Genomic DNA, 25,618 nt, shown 5'->3' with positions numbered 1-25,618 from the left:
AACTAGCAATGGTACCCGGATTCGCACGGTAGATAAAGATTTTGAACAGGCAATTGTTCTTTTTAAGAATCATTATAGACTACCTACTGAGGTATAAATTAATGTCAAGTACCGAATTAATTTTTTGTATCTGGCCTTCAAATTCAAAATTTCTTAACAAATACTGTTTCGATATTATAACAAATATAATCACAGAAAAAAAATTAAGAACCGAAAATTATCATCTGTTGCGAAATCTATACGGGCTGAGTCTGAATCCCACCAACGGACATTGGCTGCTGTTCATCACAACGGTCTAGAACGCTCTCCGAGGCTGGCACACGTATTTTAATTCGGAACTGAAGAAAGTTTTTATTGTAAATTGTATTTAACAGGGAAACCTAAGATGTACATCAAGTTCTGTCCCTGCCCGAACACGCCCGAACAACTCACCTTCGGCCAACCTCGGGTTTATTTATATATATTTATATTTCTCTGTTTATTTTAATGTAGCTATACTAACCTAACTAACCGTCCATAGTGTTTTAAAGTGTTTTAATGTAGCTAACCTAACCGACCATTTTTAATATTTGAATTCATTTTTCCTGCGCAAAAATAAAACAAATCCCGAGGTTGGCCGAAGGTGAATATTCGGGCGTGTTCGGGCAGGGACAGAGCATGATGTTCATCTTTGTATTCCCTATTTAACATGGAACACTGAACGTCTGGGTTATGTTTACTTAAATGAAGTTCTACAACCACAACGAATTTTTTTGCTGTCGCAAATTTTTTTCATTGAAATAATTGGAGGTAGGATCAAGTATGTATCAAAACTATGTGGAAAATAAAGGTGTTACGTGAAACTGCTTTCGGTACAGCTGATAGCCTGCGCCATGTTGGTTGGACGCCCGAAAATTGCCTGAAGTGTGGTGTCTGTCCTGGGGATACACTGTTTATGTTTAAAGGTCTGTATTTTATGGAAGTGACTGTTTGACGACGGAGATTCTAATTCATACTTACTAACCATCATCAGAAGTTATCAAACACAATTTCCGTAACGTTTTGGCGTGAACAATATGTCCGTGGCGAGGCTAGAAAGTGACTTCAACACTACGTCACAACATGCCGTCTCCTGACACTTCCCAACTGCATGTTATAAATGCATGGTTTACGGTTTGCCAACAGAACTTTCAAATGCAGCTGATGTCAAGAAAACCATCATTGCTCGTTTGCCTAATGGTACTTTAAATTACAACATATATTTATGTTGAAATTTTTTTAATTCGAAGCATGTTAATTGCACATAACATATAAGTGAAATCAATTGAAATAAAAGTTGAAACATTTGCTGCAGGGAAACTGGAACACACACAGCGACACGAGCTTTTGTAACCTCAACGACGCACCAACTGTCGTCCGTAATCTCACACGTCTGACAGTTCAGGTGCCAAAAAAAGCTGTTGAGTGATCGACTCAACATTCCCCGAATATCTTGCACGTGCGGTCTGCATCCACGTTCAGTCCACGGCACAGACGGATCCGTCGACGACGATGGCGTCGTGCACAGAAGTCAAGGCTCTGTCTACCGTAGACCGTCTACTTAATCGTTACTCTATGACTGGAACACCTGCTCACTGTTAGCAAAGGTTGATACACAGTGACCTAACTGGACTAGTATCCATCCGGGGCAAGATATCATCTTGGCGATCTTTTTTTCTTTCAAACAACCCAAACAAGAACGCCTCATATCGCCACCACATATTATCATCACTATTGCAATATTTTTTATTCAATTATGTGGTAAATAAATAAATTGATTTGCAGTCATTTTGTCTTTAGTTCATCGCAAGTTGGATAGTACGCGAACAATACCTGTTTTTAATTATTTCACGTTATACGCGTATGTATCTTTCAATACAAATAATTCCGTTAATATACCCTCCAGCATATTTATTTGGGTTATACATTACACTATTGAAGCAAATATCTGTAGTAAATACTCTGCCAGTTTAGCACTTCCCCCCTCCCCTCCAAAAAAAAAAACAGCGCCAAGGGCAAAAGGCACGCCTGCCCCCTTCTAGTTACGTCCTAGTTGATATAGGAAAGTCGTCGAAAATCCGCGAGTCAAGTAATGTTCAGCGAACCTGCCGGCAGAAGCTGTACTCACCGGTGTAAACAATTTGTTAGTACGAGATTTTTTGAGGTTTTATTTCACTTAAATAGCTTTTTAATGCGTAAATGGGGGTTACACACAATGCGTCAGGAGTGTGTGGAATTTCGACTGCAATAATTTTCGTTCTTTAAGGCTTTCTACTCCAATATTTGGTGGAGCGCATGCTTTCCCAAAAATTTCCAGCTGGAAACCCGTAGATGTGGCAATAGGCAGAAGCACACGCGCACAAATTTGAATTTCGTGCCGTTGTTTTTAGCTCACGCCGCTAGGAGCGCAGTAGTAGCGTGTCTCGTGCCTCGCTCATGGTTACGGCCGAGCGGGCTGATTACGAGCACACACTTTGCGTTATAAGTTGCGATAAATAACGAAGGTTTGCGAAGAATATCGCAGGAACCAGCAACGTGATTACGAACACATCCTGTTTCGTTAAACTTCGAAGATTGATGACGTTGTGGCGGTATATATCGCAAACTTTGATTACGAGCACACTTTTCAAGTGATATTTATCGCACCGGAGCTACGTTATATATCACGGGCATTTCAAGTGGTGATACGAAGATATTGTGAGGTAAGTGATATAATTACTCTTAAAAATAATGTCCTCCCGTCCTAAAAACGGCATTATAATCGCACATTATTGTTTTAAATATAGTCGAGCACGATGTAAAGCGATGAAGTTAAACGAAAACAATTGTTTTAGGTTAGCGTGTGTATATTTAACACGCGAACATTATTTTTAACATGCTATTTCTGTTTATTAATTGTACCATGAAATCATTGTTTTCAATGCATAGTTTGTGTGGAATAATTATGAAGTGGTTTAAATACGATCAAAGTAGGTAAGAAGAATAAATAAATGCCGTGTCATAGCTTATCAAATTAATCCTAACCTAAAGAGCGATATTATTTACACGCACATTATGAACATAACATAGCTATAAATAGTTCAAATAGGCTGCTTATGTATATTTTGTGTTTGGGTATTTGCTCAACCGTTGCCTACGAACGGCTTAACATGCATTTTTGTTTAATCTGTGCGCTTGCGCTTGTAGACTTCAGACAGTAAATGGTATATTTCTCTATTAAGGGCGCGGTTACACGGGAGTCTGAACTACTTCAGGTGAACATGTTCAGCTGTTGAATGCGGTTACACACAGTCTGAACATGTTTCGTTCGAGACCATTTCTCATTTAACTTAAACAGGTTGGCAAAGTAGTTCAGATCGACATATCTTCTACATTAGCCTCTGATTGGCTGGTTAGAATATAAACAGTCTTTTGCAGAAATTCTAGATGGAAAGTGTCTCTGGCACAAGTTCGAGTAATATTTTACCGAATGCAACAAAAAAACCAACAGATAATTACCTATACATATTTTTTAATTTATCCTGACCTTAATTTTCTTAAAACTGAGATAGGTACTCTCGCTCAGAAAATAATAAAAAATAAGTTTAAAAATTTTACTGTGCATGTTTGAATTCCCGATTTGTAAAAAAATATTGAGCAATATGTAAACACATTTCATTTCTGCTGATAATGCTGTATAAACAAGTGAGAAAATCCCGCGTTTTCTGGATGCAATTAAAAAATAGAGATCAACAACACAGTCATTCGTTGACAGTAGACAATCGGTTTTAGAGCTAAACACACTTTTCAGCAACTACCGTGTAACCGCACACTTTCGCGTTTGTAAACGTGTTTACTTAAACATGTTCACCTGAAGTAGTTCAGGGTCCCGTGTAACCGCGCCCTTAGTTTCAGAAAGCTATTTCCGGCCTCCTTGTGTGTTCAATTGTGCAAGAAATTTTTAATTTGTGCTCATTCATTTACATATTGGCTCTATTACCTAAGTGTGTTATTGGTAATTGTTAACAAGTGGGACTGATCATAAAACAAATAACTTGATGAATAATTTATTTAGGAATTCCCCTCCTTAAGCAGGATGATTCTATTAAATAACATTTCGAGCTTTTATGTAGGGGAGGCGAGGCTTTATTATAAAAATAAGTTTATGAAAACGGTAATTTTGAGTTCCTATTATTAACCTTGATACTTATTTCTGTTGAGATATTTCAAGTTGTTTACTGTTTAAATTGTTGGTTATGTGTGGTTAGCTACACTTCAAATACTACAAATCTATTCATGTCTACAGTTGGTTAGGTTAGCTGCATTTTAAATATTGTTTAATGAGGTAAATCTGGTGAAAAGCTACTTGTCCATATGTTTTTTTTTTAATTTATTTATTAGTTTTCAGACATTGATTCCAATAATTAACATAGGCTATCAATACTGTAACATTGTTTTACTAATAGAAAATTAAGCTTACCTCACCTAACCAACCACACATATTTTGTAGTACAATTAAAGTAACTAACCTAACTTAACTAACCATTCACACAGATCCACACTATTTTTTTGTTATTTTTAATTCATCTAACAAACTTAATGGTGGGAATGGCTGGTTTGATTAGGTTAACTACAAATACTTGAAAGTAGTGTAGACAGTTTATTAGGTTATGGTAGTTATATTAAATATACTGTGAACTCAATTTAACAGTTTTTAAGAATTATATATTGTAACACAGCTAACTCTAACCTAACCAACCACACTACAGTTTATACCTATTATTTTTGTTGGTAACATAACTTAAGAAACAGTTCACAAAATCACACAGTATTTTTAATGTAGCTTACTTAAGCCAACCAATCATTCTCATGTATTAAATTTTTTGATTTACCTAACCTAACAAGCTATTAAAATGGCATATTTCTAGTTTAACTGCTTGAAGAATTACAACACACTCATGGAGAATTGTTGGAAAAGAAGTCAAAAAGTTAAAATTGTTTTTAGAAATTAAAGAAAAATGAATGCAGTTATGCATTACATCGAGGAATATTAGCTCAATAATACCATATTAAAAATTATTTCTATTAATCAGGCCCTCTTGTTAACAATTAGTAGCCTACCAAACTATATTACACTAATTTAGTTAATGTTTGAAAATATTTCAGGTTCTACACAATGGCCTTTGCTGCCTTTCTGCTAAATATCGAACTGGAGGAGAAGGCAGAGAAGATTGTTAAGAAACCATCAAAATCCCTTCGAATTGCCAGATTGCACCCTCATAGCAGTTGGAAAACTTTAGAAAATTAAGAAACATGAAGAAACAAGCTATGCAATTGAATAAATACTTTGTTATCAAGTTTGTTGCATTTATTAAAGAAATTGTGAAATGAAAATAGTGTTCACTCATTTCCATGTTAGTTTTGAGTATAACTTGGATATTATATTAAACACATTTTAACTTTTTATTTTCTGGTTTCAGCAGATGATCTCATTGTCCTGAGAGAGTTGGCAGTGGCTTTTTTGAACCATTGTTTTTTTTTGTGTGTAAAAAATAGATACTATGAATCATTTAATGATAGGTTGTTATTTAAAGTAAATCTCATACATGGAAAATTGCTTGTGTGCTGCTTCATGTTTACAAGTTTATTATTTAAAAATTTTTGCAATTTCAGACTTTGTTTTGGTTTTAAACGAAAAATATTTACAAAGAGTGTATTATTTAATATCTCAATTATTTCCATGGATGGTTATAATCAAACAATTATTAATATTAACTATTAATAGCCTGTCCAATAAAAAAAATCAATTCACATGTCTGTAAGGAATCTTGTATAAAAAAAATGATTTCTTAACACAATATTTTCTCATAATTGGCAATTTTAGCACATGCTTCCAGCATGCCTTTTAACTTTTCTTTAAGTTCTTTGATGCATTTTTAATCAAATTGCTTGTTACCATTTCAGAAGCACATATTCCCAATGCTTCTCATCAGCTGCCAGCTGTCTTTCTTGAATGTTGTTTATCAGCTGCCAGCTATCTTTCTTGAATGCTGCTCAACTGATCTTTTTTTTTATTATTTTTAAATTGTACTATTAATCATTACCAGTATGAATTGTATAGGTTACACTAGGTATTATAGAGGCAGAGTTATAATAAAGGAGGTGCTAATAACAAAGTACACATTCTATAAAGTATGCTGACTAAAAGTATTCTCAAGGTTTTTCCAGTCAAAGATTTCACAATGCTTGTATATAACCATTCTTTACTCTTTTTTTTTGTGTAAACAAGATATAACATGGAAGAATTTCATTAGGCTAGCTGACTATCAATGCAAGTTCCAGCAGGTACAACTGCTTGTTGTTGCCAGTGAGCCCATTTGTATACAGTATAGACATTGTTTCATGTGGATGAATATAAAAAAAATATTTTGAACTAATTTTTATTATTGTAACTTTAGAATAAATGTAGGTATGTTTATTGAGACCGAGACAAGTACAAACAAATTAAATGGCACACATTGCATTTAGTTAGATAATTCAGGAACAAATATTGACTTAGTATGATTCATCTTGTGATAAAGTTTGGTACAGCTCCATTCCTTGCACCTCCCCAGTCAACACTCTGCATCTTATGAATTGTTATCATCACTCACTGTTCTTATCTTTCTATTTATCATCAGAATAACCAATAACCATTAAATCTGTGCTTATATGTGTGTGAATATTAAAATAAGCAATTTTTGAGCTAGTATTTAGAGATCAAATCAAATGTTTCTTAAAATATGTGATGAAGCCTTTGAACAGCTTATTTAACTATATTAAGTAAAATTTAACTTAAATAAAAGACTAATACAGTAAATTAATATGTAACTGATTGTGACTGATGGCTATTATAACAAATATGCATAAAAAAAACTCTTAGGTTTCTTGGCTATCTTATGAAAACACAAGGATTGTAAGAGGTCTTGTTTTAATAATGAACCTACCAGGGGTATATGCAGGGGCAAGAGGAATATATGCCTCCCCCAAAATCCTAAAAGAAAAATCTATATTCCCCCCCCCCCCCCAAAAAAAAAATAAAGCCAACAGCAGGCTAAGTGCTTCTATACCACTTTCCTCCTCCCCATCCCCCTTCCTCACTCATAACAAAATTCTGCATACACTTCTGAGTAGAACAACTTCAATTTTAATTTTTTTTTAATATGAACTATTAACACTTCCATGTTCATGCAAGTCATTTTTTTGTGTTTCATTTTAAATGTAGCACACCTCCAATTTCTCTCTGTCAACTTTCAGGTATCTTAACTACTTAATTTTCACCACTCTTATTTTAAACCCACTACACCAATCTCAAACCAAATTGGAAGCATACCAGTATTAAAAAAAATATATATTTAATTTTCAAATAAATATTTGGAAAAGTATAGGATAAACAAAATGCATGACTACCACAATATAATGTCTACCAGAGGTTGAGGGACAAAACCACCTTCTAGAATCTACATCATTCCCAATGATGATGCTGTACCGAAGATTTGGATAATTCTCTGGTCAAGGCTGCTCAGAAATATAACTTGGATAATATTGCCAGCTGTTATCTTAGAAGCTATTGCTTAAGCTGCTCTTTTTATTACAGCATATATCATGTTGATCCATTACTGAATTTAAAAAAAAATGGATTAAATAATTGGTATGCATGTACATCAGAAATTGTTCAAACTGAATATTATTTTACATATTAAACCATCAATTTCTAAACTTGCTGAGAAAAAGTAATCTATTAATTTATCTTAATGGGAAAAAAAGGGGGGGGGGGGGGGGGGGTGGAGAATTAAAATTATTGAATATTTCAAGACAGTTTTTAAAATAATTGCAGCATATTAATAATTTACATACATGTTGGATCATTAACCAACTTGAATGCCATCTTGAAAACAAAGTTGTTTACTCAGTACTTACTCTAATTACTCAGTACTTAGTTTCACTTGTTTAAGTCATTGGTGAGATTAAATTAAACAGCAATTAAAAAAACAGCAATGAACTTTCATATCCTCAGATTATAAAAAAAATACTGTTCTTACACTGAACATTTTCAAGAAATGTTCCATAATAACTGTTTAAAATGTCAATCTTTTTAAATTGAAACATTATGGGCCTAATTTTATCCTTAGAATATGCAACCTAACACACTGAAGAGTTTAAAACAGACTTCAAAAAATGAAAATACAAAAAGTAGCCCATATCTTCTCCATTGTAATTGAAGGCTGCTGCTTACATAAAAATTGTAACGCTATATTCACTAAAGAAAAAAATAATAAGAAAACTAATATTTTGCCAATGGTAATGGTTTTTAATGTCCCTAAACGTTTGTTAAGCCTCTTTGCCAGTTAAATCCAGATACATGCAAGCTTCACATTCATTATTTGAAGAAAAATTGGCTGCAAACTCTCTGTGGCTCTTAGTACACCACACCATGATTTCTGTTGGGCAGCAGTAACTTTACCAGTGCCACTCTAAGGCTTATTTTAACTGAGAACACAAATATTCAACACAGTGTCCTCTTTAATAGCGGCATGTGCACTCTAATCAAGAAAACCACAAATTTAAATAATTTACTGTAATTAAACTTTACCAAGTGTACGAAGGGAGTAAAAAATGTTTGAGTGACCTATGATATAAATATAAGCAAAATTATTTTTATTTACGAATGGTACTAATATCTTGGAAACATTGTTTCAAAACACTTGTATATAAAATCCACGAAAGCACATGAGTATTAAAATATATTTATAGAATTTTAACTGATTAGATTACATAAACTAGAAAGCTCACCGCTGGAAATATGTTAAAAAGTGTTGTTTTTATTAGGTATGCTAATAACCACTTAAATATATCATTAACCACATATATGCATAACTTTGAAGTATAAGGTTATGATTTTACACAAGCACACCAAACTTGACTAAATATTTTTTAAATTCCATTCTTCATATCATATCAATAATAGGTAAAATAAAAACAGACACGGGTTCGTGGTAATTAGTTGTTCCTTTAATTTTGTAACCTGTAGAGTGGCCTCATTTTCATTCTATTGAAGTTTAAACATGCTTCTCGTTCGATGTTTATGTTTACATGGCAAGACGCAGTTAGCCACAATGACGATGCGAAATCTTTAACTGCATTTTTAATTTAAACTTCTACGAAAAAGGCAGCAAAAAAGCTTTAAAGACTTTATTTAAGAAATTAGTGCATTAAAAAAGATTATTTTGTTCTCAGTAACACTAAGTATTCATGATTCACTTACAAAATAGTCTGTTCGACGAACATATTAATTGTTCAATTGTTGCTTGTCCTCTGACGTCATGGATTCGTATCGCAGGTTAGCGTTACCGTGGAAAATAACGAAACGCATATCGCTAGGTGGGTCGTAATCACCAAATGCGATACGTGTTTCGTTACCGCGTGAAGAATAACGCTAGTCGTCGATGGTGTTCGTAATCAGCCCGCTGGGTTTCCCCACATTGTCTTGTACGTTCTCTGCTGGTAGCGGTTTGTTTAGTGGGAAGCCAACGATTCACTCATCCTTCTGGACATACCCGAATACTCACGTTGGCAAGCCTTCTTTCAACAGACGAGAGAGCCAAACACACGATCGTGCATCTTCGGTTTTTTTTTGGTTCATTGTAAATAAATATACAACTCTTGATAACTAATGGTCAATTAGGTTAGGTTAGCAACGTTATAAATACTTTAAAACATTGCGGACGGTTGATTTGGTTGGGATAGCTACATGAAAGATACTGTGAAATCATATAAACGGTTTCCTAGCCCTGGATAGCTACATATTAAAAAGTTATTTGCTAAGCAACCATAAAATGATTTTACAGTCTTTTTAATGTAGCTATACTTACCTAATATAACCAACCATCCACAATGTTTTAAAGTATTTATAATGTAGCTAACCTATCCTAATCGACCGCAAAATTTAATGCCACACCGATTAATGCAATGAGGTAGAACGGAAAAAAAAAGTGAGCATGAACTTCGGGGAACTTCGGGTTTGGCTCTCTCGTCTGTGAAAAGAAGGCTTGCCAACATAAGTATTCGGGTATGTCCAGAAGGACGAGTGAATCGTAGGCTTCCCTTGTTTTGTCGCCGCTCCGCCGCGCCGCTCTTCGATCGCGACCAATCAGCGCGGGCGGCGCGGGACACGACGGAACAGGGCCACGCCATGAGCATAACCGGCGCGCACCATCACCGACCAATCAGCGCGGGCGGCGTGGGACACGACGGAACAGGGCCACGCCATGAGCATAACCGGCGCGCACCATCACCGACCAATCAGCGCGGTCGGCGCGGGACACGACGGAACAGGGCCACGCCATGAGCATAACCGGCGCGCACCATCACCGACCAATCAGCGCGGGCGGCGCGGGACACGACGGAACAGGGCCACACCATGAGCATAACCGGCGCGCACCATCACCGACCAATTAGCGCGGGCGGCGCGGGACACGACGGAACAGGGCCACGCCATGAGCATAACCGGCGCGCACCATCACCGACCAATCAGCGCGGGCGGCGCGGGTAACGACATAACAGGGCCACGCCATCAGCATAACCGGCGCGCACCATCACCGACCAATCAGCGTGGGCGGCGTGGGACACGACGGAACAGGGCCACGCCATCAGCATAACCGGCGCGCACCATCACCGACCAATAAGCGCGGGCGGCGCGGGACACAACGGAACAGGGCCACGCCATGAGCATAACCGGCGCGCACCATCACCGACCAATCAGCGCGGGCGGCACGGGACACGACGGAACAGGGCCACGCCATGAGCATAACCGGCGCGCACCATCACCGACCAATAAGCGCGGGCGGCGCGGGACACAACGGAACAGGGCCACGCCATCAGCATAACCGGCGCGCACCATCACCGACCAATCAGCGCGGGCGGCGCGGGACACGACGGAACAGGGCCACGCCATGAGCATAACCGGCGCGCACCATCACCGACCAATCAGCGCGGGCGGCGTGGGACACGACGGAACAGGGCCACGCCATGAGCATAACCGGCGCGCACCATCACCGACCAATCAGCGCGGGCGGCGCGGGACACGACGGAACAGGGCTACGCCATGAGCATAACCGGCGCGCACCATCACCGACCAATCAGCGCGGGCGGCGCGGGACACGACGGAACAGGGCCACGCCATGAGCATAACCGGCGCGCACCATCACCGACCAATCAGCGCGGGCGGCGTGGGACACGACGGAACAGTGCCACGCCATCAGCATAACCGGCGCGCACCATCACCGACCAATAAGCGCGGGCGGCGCGGGACACAACGGAACAGGGCCACGCCATGAGCATAACCGGCGCGCACCATCACCGACCAATCAGCGCGGGCGGCACGGGACACGACGGAACAGGGCCACGCCATGAGCATAACCGGCGCGCACCATCACCGACCAATAAGCGCGGGCGGCGCGGGACACAACGGAACAGGGCCACGCCATCAGCATAACCGGCGCGCACCATCACCGACCAATCAGCGCGGGCGGCGCGGGACACGACGGAACAGGGCCACGCCATGAGCATAACCGGCGCGCACCATCACCGACCAATCAGCGCGGGCGGCGTGGGACACGACGGAACAGGGCCACGCCATGAGCATAACCGGCGCGCACCATCACCGACCAATCAGCGCGGGCGGCGTTTGACACGACGGAACAGGGCCACGCCATGAGCATAACCGGCGCGCACCATCACCGACCAATCAGCGCGGGCGGCGCGGGACACGACGGAACTGGGCCACGCCATGAGCATAACCACCGCTGCAGGTGGCTCGCTACAAGTCAGGTGCGAGTCCAGAACCGGCGCCCCAGTTCTAATTCGCCACGGTGATGGATCGCCCCGGCGAATCGCCACTGTGTCGTAAACATCGTAGATAGCATCGGCGCCGACTTCTGAAACAGCTCACGTGCCGCGGAAGGAAAAAAATATATACCAGAATGGTTGACGTTACAAATGGTTTATTTCGCGCGAATTCACACATGCCATTTATTTTCTGCAGCGAATCAGATACACTATAACGGATTGTTGTAACCTGTGGTACATAAAAAAAATTTTGTGTTTAGGCCTATTAAAAAAATTAAAAAACTTTGGCAAGAAATTAAAAAAAAATTTATAACCGAACGAAATTAGGCCAATTATTGTACTAGGGAAATTGACAAGTGTTTGTTAAAAAAAATTACGTAAAATAACTTTTAATAAGATTGTTTATAACCAATCGCACAAGTCTCGTATTGTCAAAAATATCCGCATTATGGACATGATTTTCAGAAATAAAAAGCAGAAGAATATCAGGATGAAGACGTAGGGGACAGGATAAAAACATCGTAGATATCTGCATAAGCCACAGCATTTGCAAAACTAAACGGAATAATAAGTCCTTTGCTAAAAATTCACCAAACATAATGGTAGAGGCCGGAAAAAATCGCGTATTTATTTGGCGAGAGAGCAAAATTGAAATACTAGGTATACAGCATGAGTCTGAATTCAACCGACCAAAAAAATACGAAAATATCTATATGACTTATGGTCAAAAGAGCTTTCCAAGCCTAGTATACGCCTTCGAAGTTGTTGAAGTTTTACATGACTAGAATATTTATAATAAATAATAGAAAAAGTATTTAAGTTTGAGCACCTAGCGTCTGGATGATGACTAATAGATGGATTTATACAAACCCCCCCCCCCCCCCCCAACTTTTGTTACTGTCACAAAGTTGTTTCATTGAAATAATTAGGGGTAGTAAAACGTCATTGAAGTGTGTGAAAAATAAAGACTTCACCACCAATTATTTCAATGAAATAATTTTGCAACAACAACATTCGCATTGGTAGAGACCTGTAAAATTCGCGATTTCAAATCCCTAAAGGATAGACTCCGTGATCCTCTATGCACTCGTGCAAATTACATCTGCTGATTGGTTTATCGACTCGTAACACCTGTTGACTGGAATGATCGTGATTCGCTAATTCTTCTGTTAAAGATTTTTCATTGGCCAAAAGTCCTTCAGATAAACTGTGGCCCAATCACTGAAGCAAAATAATGTCAAAAGTATTTGGACTCGATCCTATCGCGAAATGAATCCGCGAATTTCACAGGTCTCTACGCATTGGTTGTCGAACATCAATTAAACTCTAACTTCAACTAAGCACAGTCCAGACGCTCGGTGCTCAGTCCTTATACATTCTCTGTTATTTACAATAAAAAATGTCGTTTAGCTCAATCTTCAAAGACGTATTCCGTCCTTCGGAAGCACTTTTAGACCATAAGTAGTATAGGAAGATTTATACTTATTTTGTCGTTATGAAACTGCAGTCGAAGTTTGACGTTCGAATTCAGACTCACTCTGTATAAATCACATAGAAACAAAAAAAAAAAATTGGTTGTCTGTAAAGTCGGTTTACGGACGATAGTTTAACGTGACAACGTCATAACAAAACATTAATAAAATTATTGCATACTTTTATGAATAAAATTGAATAATTTTTATTGAATTATAACTATTTTGTATGGATAACAATAGGGGCCTAAGGAGTGAAATGAAATCTACAATTTAATTGATAAATTTACTTTTATTTGCACTCATTAATTCAAATATGTTTATTACTTTAACGAACAGATTATTTTAACTATAACTATAGCTATTACAAAGAAGAAGTGAAATGAAATCTACAATTTAATTGATAAATTTACTTTTATTTGCACTCATTAATTCAAATATGTTTATTACTTTAACGAATAGATTATTTTAACTATAACGTTTATACATGTTTGCTTTTTAACTTCTTCCAATCGGTGTTATTCTGTTAAGGATAGTACGATGATAGGAAAAGTAGGAAACGAATGGGAGTGTTTCAAGTTTAATGTGCCTCGAAAACGTCAAATCGATGGTTGTTACAATCGAGTGGAAGAGAGATAGATGCGGCGCAAACGTACAATGAGCGTAACGGGACAACGCGTAACGGGACAATGTGCGTAACGGGACAATGAGTTATCCTTTTTCGTGCGTGCAGGCGGCGTTCATAGATTTATTAGACGTCACGTCAGTAACCATCAACCCCCCCCCGCCCCCATTTCCGATGGGGTGACACAGATCTCACGGCCCACCGAATCCCAGTTCAAGTGCGCTACCGCTCGACCGAACACTTCCAGGCAAATGTCGCCGGGTAGCGAGGCAGCGGTTCGGGTAGTGAGTGCCATTCGCCAAACCGGAGTGACGACTCGAACCCGCGATCCAAAAAGAGAGGTCATGTGTGTAGTTGCTATGACCATAAGAGGGCGCACTCCTCATTTGTTGAGGGCTATTTGCTGCGGCAGGTTTATCTGCGTTCGTTTGCTCCCTGAATACATTACTGCGCCGCTTAAAGTGAACCGACGAGCCAGGTAAACACGAAGCTAACTCACACGTGTAGTTAATTGGATCAATGTTAATCCCAAGTAATAGCGAGAACGAGACTTGAATCACGACTAAAAAAAAAAATACATTTTCAAAGACTGAGAGAGCGGTTTTCTACAGTTTTACGAAGAAGTTTTAAAGTAAATGTCTATAGCGAGCTTTGGCACTATCAAACTAGTCACTTCACAGAGAATTTGACTACCGAACTGTACCTACTCTACGTTCACACTCACACTCATGGGGTGGTATGTTGTTCGTTAGCTGCGCCTTCGCAGTATCCCATTAAGCCTCATTGGATTCAAATACTTGGTGGCTGAATGTTCAACTTTTTGGATTTACGTCTTAACGTTGTTACATTCGAAATTACTGTAAATCTACTAACTTTCCAACGAAGAATTATCTCAAAATAAATTAAACGTACTTCTTAGTTTCATATAACTGGATCTTCGTAGAAAACAAGCCGAATTCCAAATTTCGAGGTACGTCTATCGTAATAATCACGGTAAACATGCACAATAGAAGAGTAGACACGTTTTTCTAAAAACATTCAATTTATCGGCAAATTTTACTCTCGTGGATTCATGTTCAAAGTAATTGAGCTCAATATCAGTAATTTTTTCTAAGATTACAAAAGATTCCTTCGTAATGAGTTTATAATACTACAAGATATATATTGCATTTTTATACATCACATGGCTATGGTTATTTTTAGCAATAAACCATGGAGCATATAATCGATCATTCAACAATTTGACTATTTTAAGGCATAATGCTTATTATGTGCGCAGTTAATACCGGAAAAAAATTCAGGGAAATATTTTAAAATAAACTTTAACTCTGGGAGGTAAATGGGACGACACAAAGCATAAATGCCCGGATAAGAATCTGAGGACAGTATGTGCTGCGAACACTATTTTGTAGTGATAAAGTGTTTCCTTGTAAATGTACAAATTTACAACATGTGTAATTTTACGTGAAAATTTCTGTTTCAGTTACAAGTGAAAAAAAGTGGGGCTGTCTGTAAAGTCGGTTTACGAACGATAATTTTACGTGATACGTCATAACAAAACATAGATGAAAAATTGCATACTTTTTAATTTTCAAATATTATATACAGTTTTTGCAAATTTAATTTAAATAATTTGTTTAAATATAATCACAAACAATTAGTTAACAAGCCCGCGTTAACCTGTTTGATATTATTAGAAGATTTTCTCGCACGGTGGTCGTCCGGTTCTTGCACGCTCGGCTCAGGCGGAACGTGACAATTTTTTCATGCGTGCAGCCGGCGTTCATCGATTTATAAGACGTTATGACGTCCAAAAGAAGCATTACAGCGTGTGTGCTTGGCCAAGTCCGGCGCTGTGTTCGGGAACAGCACACGACGTCCGGGTCGTTACCACAACGCCGAATGTCAAAATTGACCACAACGCCGACAGCTAGAAAACTGCTGTGTACCACAAAGCCAAAATAACAACTGAATGAATTTGTGTGTGTTTCTTAAATGTACCTTAACGCCGAAATACCACAATCAAACCTAACCTTACCTAACCTAACCTAGCGTAATATAAGCTAACCTAACCTAACCTAGCGTAATATAACCTAACCTAAACTAACCTAGTCTAACCTAACATAGTCTAACCTAACCTATTCTAACCTAACCTATTCTAACCTAACCTAACCTTTGTGGCAGTCCTGCAATGACATTTTTCGGCGTTGTGGAATTTCGGTGTTGTGGTACACAGCAGTTATCTAGCTGTCGGCGTTGTGGTCAGTTTGGCATTTCGGCGTTGTGGCGCGTCCTCACGACGTCCTTGCACACTCCACTCTCTCCTCGGACCAGGTCGTGTTTGAACTGCCCACTAACGGCTCTCTCTCCCCCCTCCCCCACACTCGCCGTGTGACAGATGTCGCGTGGTCTCCGGTCAGGTGTCCGGCTGCTCCGCGGAGACCCGGTCTCTTCTCCCGGAGCCCGTCGCATCAGAGCTTCACACTTCTAGTCTACGAGATAAAACTTATTTCATTGTCGTAGTACAGTTTCACCTTTGAATATATATACTGTATAGAAGTCGCCAGCCCAGGTTAAAATTTCTAATACGGTTTTGAGGTAGTTGGTTAATTCACCGCCGCAATCGCCACCATCTCTAGGGCATCGACTTGTGGTGGTCCCTAGCGGACAAGTGTCGAACTCTTCAAACACCCCTTCCCCCTCCCACTGAACGACCTTGAGCTGCAGTGAATGATGGGTGGGGGGTGCGGGGAATGACAGCGGGCGACAGGGCTGCGCTCTAACGTGTAAATAACAACTAAGACGATACAGGGCGTTACGGCAGCGCACTGCAGCGGTGAAGTTCCCAAGCTGCTCTCATACGCTTCTAAAAAACGTAGAGTAAATCCTATCCACTCGCGACATCTATACAGTATATATTCAAAGGTTTCACCTTACAAACGAATTCAACCCACTTCAAATTACAATTGACTATAATATGTTACACGGAACAATTGCTCCCGGGAACGATGTTCTTAGAAGTTCTATAAATATATATATTTTTCAATATAAATAGAGACCGGAAAAATTCGCGAATTCATTTCGCGATAGGCTAAAACACAAATGTGCTGCCTCTGCTATTTGGCTCACAACTCACCTGGATTACTCTGGGCCAATGAGGAACACCCAACAGAAGCTTTATCTAATCACAGGCTGCTACGTTGGGACGTCTCACAAGTCAGCAGCCAATGAGTGGGTGGCATTTGACCGAGTGTACGTAGAAATATGGAGTTCATCCTAAAAAGCCATTGAACCCGCGAATTTTTCCGGTCCCTAAATATAAAATATTCATTTAATTATATAGCTTTGTACAGGCGTAGATTTGAGGAGGACGGGATTGTAAAAGGGCGGGTAGAGCACTGCAAAAAAAAAAAAAAAAAAAAAAAAAGCCCATCTCTGAGGGAGCTTGCTTTCGCTGGCTGAAGCGTGATGTCAGAACTATGTCTTACGGGAAACTATCTGTATATTTTAAAGTTTCCTTCTTATTAAATTGCATATAGGCCGAGTATGGGCAGTGTACAACATGCAAGCAGAGATGACTTGTGTCGGTAAAAATACAAGCAGAACATTCTCGCCCCCCCCCCCCCTTTTCGACTCCTGTAGCTTTGCATTACAATGTATTCAATTATTTTTTTTAATTGTAGTAATTTATATGCAAATGCAGTTTGTACATAAAATAATATCACAGCTTCAATTGTATGTTATAAAAATTTAATTTAGACTATTTACAACAGATCATAAGTTAAATTGAAGGTAAAATAACCTAGATTTTCTTACAAATGTTCAATATGTGCACGTTATACGGCACACATCCAACCTAAAGTCCAATTCTTCCCACACTTTGTTTAAGTAATGGGAGTAACGGAAGCAATAGCCTCTTAAATTCTGTGTTCCAACTCTGGCAAATCATTAGGTAGCGGCGGAACGTAGACACGATCTTTCATAAAGCCCTAAAGAAAGAAAAATCACATGGTGTTATGTCAGGTGCAGGTGGAAGCTAGCGAAAAAGTGCTCTGTCGTCTCGACCATTGCGACCAATCCAACGGTCAGGGACTTTGACGTACAACCACTCTCGTACAAAGAGATTCCGATGGGGAGAGGCTACATCCTGTTGCCAAATAAATTGTATAGGTTCACTCTCTACAAATTGGGTAAAGAGCCATTCTTTCGCGCTGCAAGCGAGGAAAAAACATTTTAGTATTCATGCATGCGCATCTACGGGATAGGCAATGGGTAGAGACATGCAAAATTCGCGGATTCATTTCGCGACAGGCTAGCATCAAAACAACTATACCTTCGTACCGCTTCTGCGATTGGTACCACATTTTATCCGGGGAACTGTGAGCCAATGGGAAACACTAAACCAAGAAAGTGCCGAATTACGGACAGCCTGGTTGAGACGTCTCAAGCGTCAGTAGCCAATGAACCGGTGTCATTTCCGCGAATATTTAAAGGACTGTGGAGTCTATCCTTAAGGTCAATGAATCCGCGAATTTTGCAGGTCTCTAGCAATGGGAAACTATTACCTTAGCGGATTTTTTTCTGGCTCGTGCCAGGAGGCTCGCCCCTCACCGCGCTCTTGACTCGGCCTGACGCAGTCACTGTGTCCTAGACCGCCAGTGACTGGTGAGGGGTCAAAGAACAAAGAAATGCGAGCGATTCTCTCGGTACTCGCCAGGGATGTGTAACGTCTAACCTCGGCAACGAGCAAATTCATGTGTTCTCGGGTTTTGCGGGCCCACCATCTACACAGACGAAATCAACGCGAAAAAGCGAGCTTTCCGAATACGCGGAATTTTGGCAACAGATAGGTAGGGACTGGAAAAATACGTGGTTTCGATGACCTCCAGGATAGACTCCACGATCCTCTTATGCACTCGGGAACATTACACCAGCTCATTGGCTGCTGACTCGTGACACCTGTTAACTGGGATGTTCGTGATTCGATACTTCTTACGTTGAGGGTCATTCATTGGCTCACAGTCCTTCAGGCAAACTTGTGTTCCAATCACTGAAGCGGCAATAAGTTACACGCACTTGGATTCTAGCCTATCGCGAAATGAAACCGCGAATTTTTTTCCGGTCTCTACAGATAGGTCACGGATGGAACACCGAAATCCGTTCCCTAAAAACAAGGGACATGCCATGCCCTATCGTTAGACACCGGAAAAATTGGCGGGTTCAAGTCATGCTATACTATCATCAAAACAACTGTATCTTTATATTGCTTCTGTGATTGACTCACAGTTTATCTGAAGGACTTTGAGCCAATGAAAAACCTCAACCAAAAGAGTATCGAATCGCAAGTATCCCAGTTGACAGGTGTCACGAGTCAATAGCCAATGAGCAGGTGGCATTTGCCTGAGTGTGTAGAGGATTGTGGAGTCTACCCTAGAGGTCATCGAACTCGCGAATTTTTCCAGTCTCTACCTATCGTGCACTAGGAATGCGGTTATGGTACAGGTGTAGCATATTCAACACCTAAACCCTTATTGTTGTGCGTTGAAACACCTGCCTAGGGTGGCTTATGCACATAGACAAGCCGAGTCTAGTATGGAGTGGAATGAACCCGATAACGAATTTTGCTCGGAGGTGACTGTGCCAGTCCAGAGATTAGGGAGATGTACAGATGGAGCATAACGTCCGATTTCAAACGAAGAGGTGGTGAAGCCAAAAACGTGAGGGACACGTAAACCAACATGGCGGGCCCTTTGTTTACAAACGTACCTGCTGTACTTCTAATTGGAGGGTTAAATTGGAGATTTAATATCAACTCATACAATTACTTTTGTATTATGATGATTCGTTTTGGACTTTTAATACGTGTATACTAAAACATATTCACCTGTAATATTTTTAGCTAATTTTTTTTCTTTCCGAACAGCTTAAGTACAGTCGTTAATAAAATCAGGCTTGAACAGCTGTTGCAAAAAAAAAAATTGGTTGTCTGTAAAGTCGGTTTACGGACGATAGTTTAACGTGACGTCATAACAAAACATTGATGAAATGATTGAATACTTTTATGAATAAAATTGAATCATTTTTATTGAATTATCACTATTCTGTATGTATACAAAGAAGGAGTGAAATGAAATCTACAATTTAATTAATAAATTTACTTTTATTTGCACTCATTAATTCTAATATGTTTATTACTTTAACAAAGAGATTATTTTTACTATAACTTTTATACATGTTTGCTATATAACTTCTTCCAATCTCTGTTATTCTGTTAAGGATAGGACGATGATAGGAAAAGTAGGAAACGAATGGGAGTGTTTCAAGTTTAATGTGCCTCGAAAAAGTCAAATCGATGGTTGTTCCAATCGAGTGGAAGAGAGATAGATGAGGCGCAAGCGTACAATGAAGCGTAACGGGACAATGTGCGTAAAGGGACAATGTGCGTAACGGGACACGTTTTCGTGCGTGGCGCCGGAGTTCATCGACTTATTAGACGTTGTCACGTCAAAAAAATGTCCGCCATGTTGGTATGTGGAAACGGTTAGAACATTTGGGGAAACGAACTGCTTCACGAGTGACGTCCGTCTGTGTGCTCCCCCACTCTGCGGGCTCGCGGTGGCAGCTAGAGCGGGCGGGACGCCGACAGCTGCGCATGCGCACGAGTGGCGCGGGCGGCGGCCTGCTCCACTGACCGCGAAACAAGATGGCCGCCGCGAATCCTGTCAGATGACGGCACGCCGTGATGTACCTACGCAGCGAAAAAAAAAAAATTCTGTGCGTTTTCAACATAATTCTTTTACAAACCAGTTGCCAAGAAATGGTTTGTAGTACCACCAAGAAGATATTTGTAAATTTGTACAACTATTGACTACGGTTATTTTTGCATAGGTATATGAAATAAGTTTTTTTGAGATAATACTGTGTATTTCTTACGAAATTTGGCAAATAATTTAATAATTTAATTGATGATTCATTGGTGAAATAAAAAAAACTAACTTCAACTTTGCATGCAAATAATCAGTACAATTAAAATAATCAAAGGACTGGAGTGATATTGTCAATACGGTTGGTAAAGTATAATTTCAATCAAAATAAAAAAAATTTCTAAATCAATACTCAGTATTCAGTATTAATATAAACACATGTATAAGTTTAATTATATAATTTATTTCAATGTTCGGGATAAATTTTTATTAATAACGAAAATCAATAAATATGCGGAATGTTTATTCTAATTTATTAATTTCGATTATTTATTAAATATTAATGTAAAAATTATAATAAAAATAAATTTTTACATACAGGAATACAACCTCAATTATATTAATACATCTAAAAAAGTTTATAAAGACAATTTCTATCACTCACTAATATTCACAAAAAAATGTTTTTTTATTATATGGCCCAATATTCAATATCAGTCACTAAAGTTTACAATTTAAAAGCACATATATGATATTTATTTGTATGTAGTCTTTTTTCTAACCTGTGAAAATTTCATTGCATGGTGCGGGCACATCGTAAAAATTCACTCTCATCAATTTTTCATAACGCGTGTGAAGAAGTATAGCTTCCAATTTTTTTTTACGATTTTTAAATTAGGCTACGTAAGTACTTCAGAAGTCGCTGTTCAAACCTGAAAAACAATTTTCATTCATAGTTACAATACCGAGACGTGCGGAAAACTAATTTACAGAAAATAAAATAAAGATATTATTTATTATTTTTTATACAATATATAAAAAATTATTCTAATAAAATTATTTTACAATTATATAATATATTTAATACAATTATATAATATTTACGAAAATTTTGTTAATGTAAAACACCTGACCTAAACTAAATTTTACTTTTACGACAGAAAAAAAAGATTTGAAGATCCACTAAAGCGGATTTTTCGGGTCTTTGACTCCATGTCGGCGAATACTATGATTCTCGCGTTCCAACAGGTGAACTCTCTACAGAAAGCGACCGGAAAAATTAGCGGAGTCATTTCGTGATATAATAGGCTAAATTTCAAATAATTATACATTCGTGCTGCTTCTGCTATTGGTTCGCTGTTAACCTGGAGGACTCTTGTCCAATTAGAGACCCTCACTCAAAGTAGTGTCGGATCACAAGTTACCCAGTTGAGACGCCTCAGAAGTCAGCAGCCAATAAACAGGCGACCTTTTTTCCAAGTATGCAGAGGATCGTGGAGTTGTATCCTAACGGTCATTGCACTAACGAATTATTCCAGTCCTTATCTATAGCCCGTTCCATCGCTTCGTCCGTAAGCAGGTCAGTACACGAGTACAATGGCCCGCGCGCATACATTGTCCCAACCTTGCGCTTGGTCCTCTCTCTCTCTCTCTCTCTCTCTCTCTCTCCAGCTGTGACCGGCGCTAATGAAGTTTTAGAGTCAACCTTTTAACGCTTTCTCCTAATGTGAGGCCATGTAGAAGCCTACGATGGGAGGGGAGAGTGGAGGAAAAAAATTGTGAAGGGAGAGGAAAAAGAGAGAAATTGACTGCATGCTGTTTTACCACGCAGCTATAGTTAGTTCGTCCGTGGTATTTATTCTTTTCACCGAAGAATCACACGCCATGCTAGACTTTCATTTTTGTTTCCCACTAGCAAATAACGTATTTTTAAAAATTATATTATTAAATTTTAGCAAAAATCCATCCGTTTTCCAGATGAGAAAAATAAAACACTGAATGTGTATTAAGGAACTAAAACGCGTTTCTTAAAACAATAATGCCAAATAACAAGAATTGTTGCGAATAACAGACAAATGAGATGAAATATATTTTGCAAATAGAACATAGTTTTATTTAATGTATTTAATAAACCCTGAAGTTTTATCCTGAAACAAAACTGACCCGAGAATGCATTAATAAAAAAAACAAATTGTGCACAAAGCATATGCTTGAGGAGAACTGATCTCTCTCCATCTTGATGTTAGTATACATACATTTCTTCATAGCTTGGTTTTTGAGTACAATATCCGGGAAAATTAGAATTTGTCCAATGTTTATTAGTATTTACCATCCATCTGCGATTAAATCCATCTTATTTGCAACCGCAATCGAAAGCAACGAAACAAATATAATGTAGGGGCCTTCGTATAATTATTAAGTATGTACAAATCTTCAATGTGTCTTTATTAAGTCAAATAGCTGATGTTAAAAACAAAAAAAAACATTTTTCGCTTTGTCTCTTTGTCTCGCATCGTCATTGCGAAAAATCTCCAGTAATCATCTAAAAATAGAAAAAAATTGCAAACTTACAAGGCTTATTTGAAATCAGATGCTGCCGTGTGCGTCATAAGTAGGGTCTGGAAAAATTCGCGGGTTCAATGACCTCCAGGATAGACTTCACGACCCTTCGCACACTCGGGCCACCTTCACCAGTTGATCGGCTGCTGACTTGTGGGTAGGGACCGGAAAAATTCGCGGATTCAATGACCTCTAGGATAGCCTCCATTATTCTCTGCACATCTCAAGTAAACACGCGTGTTCATTGGGTACTAAATTGTGAGGCGTCTCCACTGGGTAGCTCGTGATTCGACGCTTCTTTGATCGATAGTTTCTCATTGGCCCAGAGAGCTCCAGTTAATCTGCGAGCCAATAGCAGAACCAGCAGAAATGTACACAAGTTTGAATTTCAGCCTATCACGAAATGAATCCGCGAATTTTTCCGGTCTCTACTTGTGAGGTGTCTCAACTGTGTGACTTGTGATTCGATACTGCTTTGACTGAGGGTCTCCTAATTGGCCAAGAGTCCTCCACACTATTTATTGGCAGCTGATTTCTAAAGGAATCTTTTGTTAAAGTACAGAAAAGATTTCTCTGTGTGCTTTTCTACAGCCGAGTGGGGACAGATGGCATGACGTAACACCGGGCTGTGAATAGCTTTCTGTCATTCACTCGGTAACTCTTCACATGCATGCAATATTTCAGAATCGTTGGCAGTGCGTTGTGCTGCGTCAAGAGGTGACGACACTGCAAACATAATTTCACAAACAACTACAGCGTGTCACTGTCATGACAGAGTAAATGAAGACAATTCTGTACAATACAATGGTTTCATAAATTTGTGAAATACTAAAATAAAGGGCCTTCATAGAGCAGTATACAGCCAGTTATCTTGAACTATATTTTGGTGTTAAAATAATACGGGACTTTTACTTCCTCTTAGAATTTAACTTCAAAAATATTTAATCAGACAAAAAGTATTATGCTTGAGATATAAATAAATGCAAACTTGCGCTTCCTGGGTTCATTTTCAAGGATTGAAAAATTACTAAGAAAATTGTTAATAATATTTGATGAAGAAATTTGGCGCGGGGTAAAAATTATTAAAAAATAACTGTGTGTTTTTATATAAAAGGCAAGGTTTGATTAACCTCTGTATGCATATTATAAGTAATTTGTTTCAGGTAGTTTATAGCTACGTACTACGTTTTAGAACTGCTAAATTATTCATGTGATTTTTTTTCTCCCCACAATTAAGTGAGCGACAACCTATTTTAAACGCAAATTTCTGAACACAGAGTAAAATTTACTGCCAGAGATAATCTTGTTATATAAGAAGTGTCTCGACCAGCTCTTTTTACATTATTTTGCATAATTTTTACGTTAGCTTCAAGAGTGTTGGAAGCATTAATACAATCACACAGATGTTCTGAGCAGAGACATTTCTACCTGATTACGCACGACAAGTTGAACTCGCCCTTTTCCACCTAAATAATTTTCGAGCACTTATTCTTAGCAACTTTCAGTCCAGTCACGTAGTCTTTGCAGACAAATTTATTAATCAAGTTTGACCCTGGCTCCACGAGATATGAAGGACGGGTTATTTTCCGCGTCACCAACTAACATTTCTTTAAACGTGCGTTAAATTGTAAGTTTTTTTTTTGGCCTGACAAATATAATATATATATATATATATATATATATATATATATATATATATATATATATATATATATATAAGTTTTAAGGGTGACCAAAGGTGTATCCAGATAAAAACATTTTGGGGAGTATGGTCATTTTTCAGAATACTTTCAGCCGAAACTTGTCTGTGAAATTCAGGCACACATTGTATAATTATTGGGTTGGATGTCGTGTGAATGATTAGTAACTGCACAGATAAACAATTTTCTACAATTAAAAAAAAACCTTTGGAAACCAATTGCCAACAAATAGTCTGTAGCAAGAAATGGTAATTTTGTACATTTATGAATTACTTTTTTCGAGAAAATACTGAATAATCCTTACGCCAACTAGCGCATGTTTTTATAGTTTAACTAATTTTTCATTCAAGCCCATATATATTTTTAAACAATAGAAATTTTACTCGAACATTCAATAATTGGACTTCATTTGGTTTTATTATGTCTATTTAGTGTGTTGGTTCAAGGTCACAATTAAAGCGTAATTCAAACAGTAGATATAAGATAAGCGCATACGCGAGTGCTGCTTTGTTGTTTTCTCGCTTGTAAAATTTAAATGGCGGTTAGTAGAGGGTGAACCTGTAAAATTTATTTGGCTTAGTGGTGGAGACCTTTCCCATTGGAATCTCTTCGTACGAGAGTGGTTGAACGTCCAAGTCCCTGACCGCCGGATTGGTCGCAATGGTCGAGACGACA

The 25,618-nt window shown here is 38.7% G+C and overlaps 1 protein-coding gene across 1 annotated transcript in view; it reads left to right on the top strand.

Annotated features, from left to right (window-relative positions):
• Window positions 1-25,618, top strand: part of LOC134536722 (proton channel OtopLc-like) — a 380,858-nt gene that overhangs the window by 113,080 nt on the left and 242,160 nt on the right. The window lies entirely within an intron of this gene.

This window comes from Bacillus rossius, chromosome 11, assembly GCF_032445375.1.
Source record: "Bacillus rossius redtenbacheri isolate Brsri chromosome 11, Brsri_v3, whole genome shotgun sequence".
NCBI classification, from domain to species: domain Eukaryota; kingdom Metazoa; phylum Arthropoda; class Insecta; order Phasmatodea; family Bacillidae; genus Bacillus; species Bacillus rossius.
Note: the sequence above shows the minus strand (reverse complement) of the source record. Positions and strands in the feature narration are given on the sequence as shown.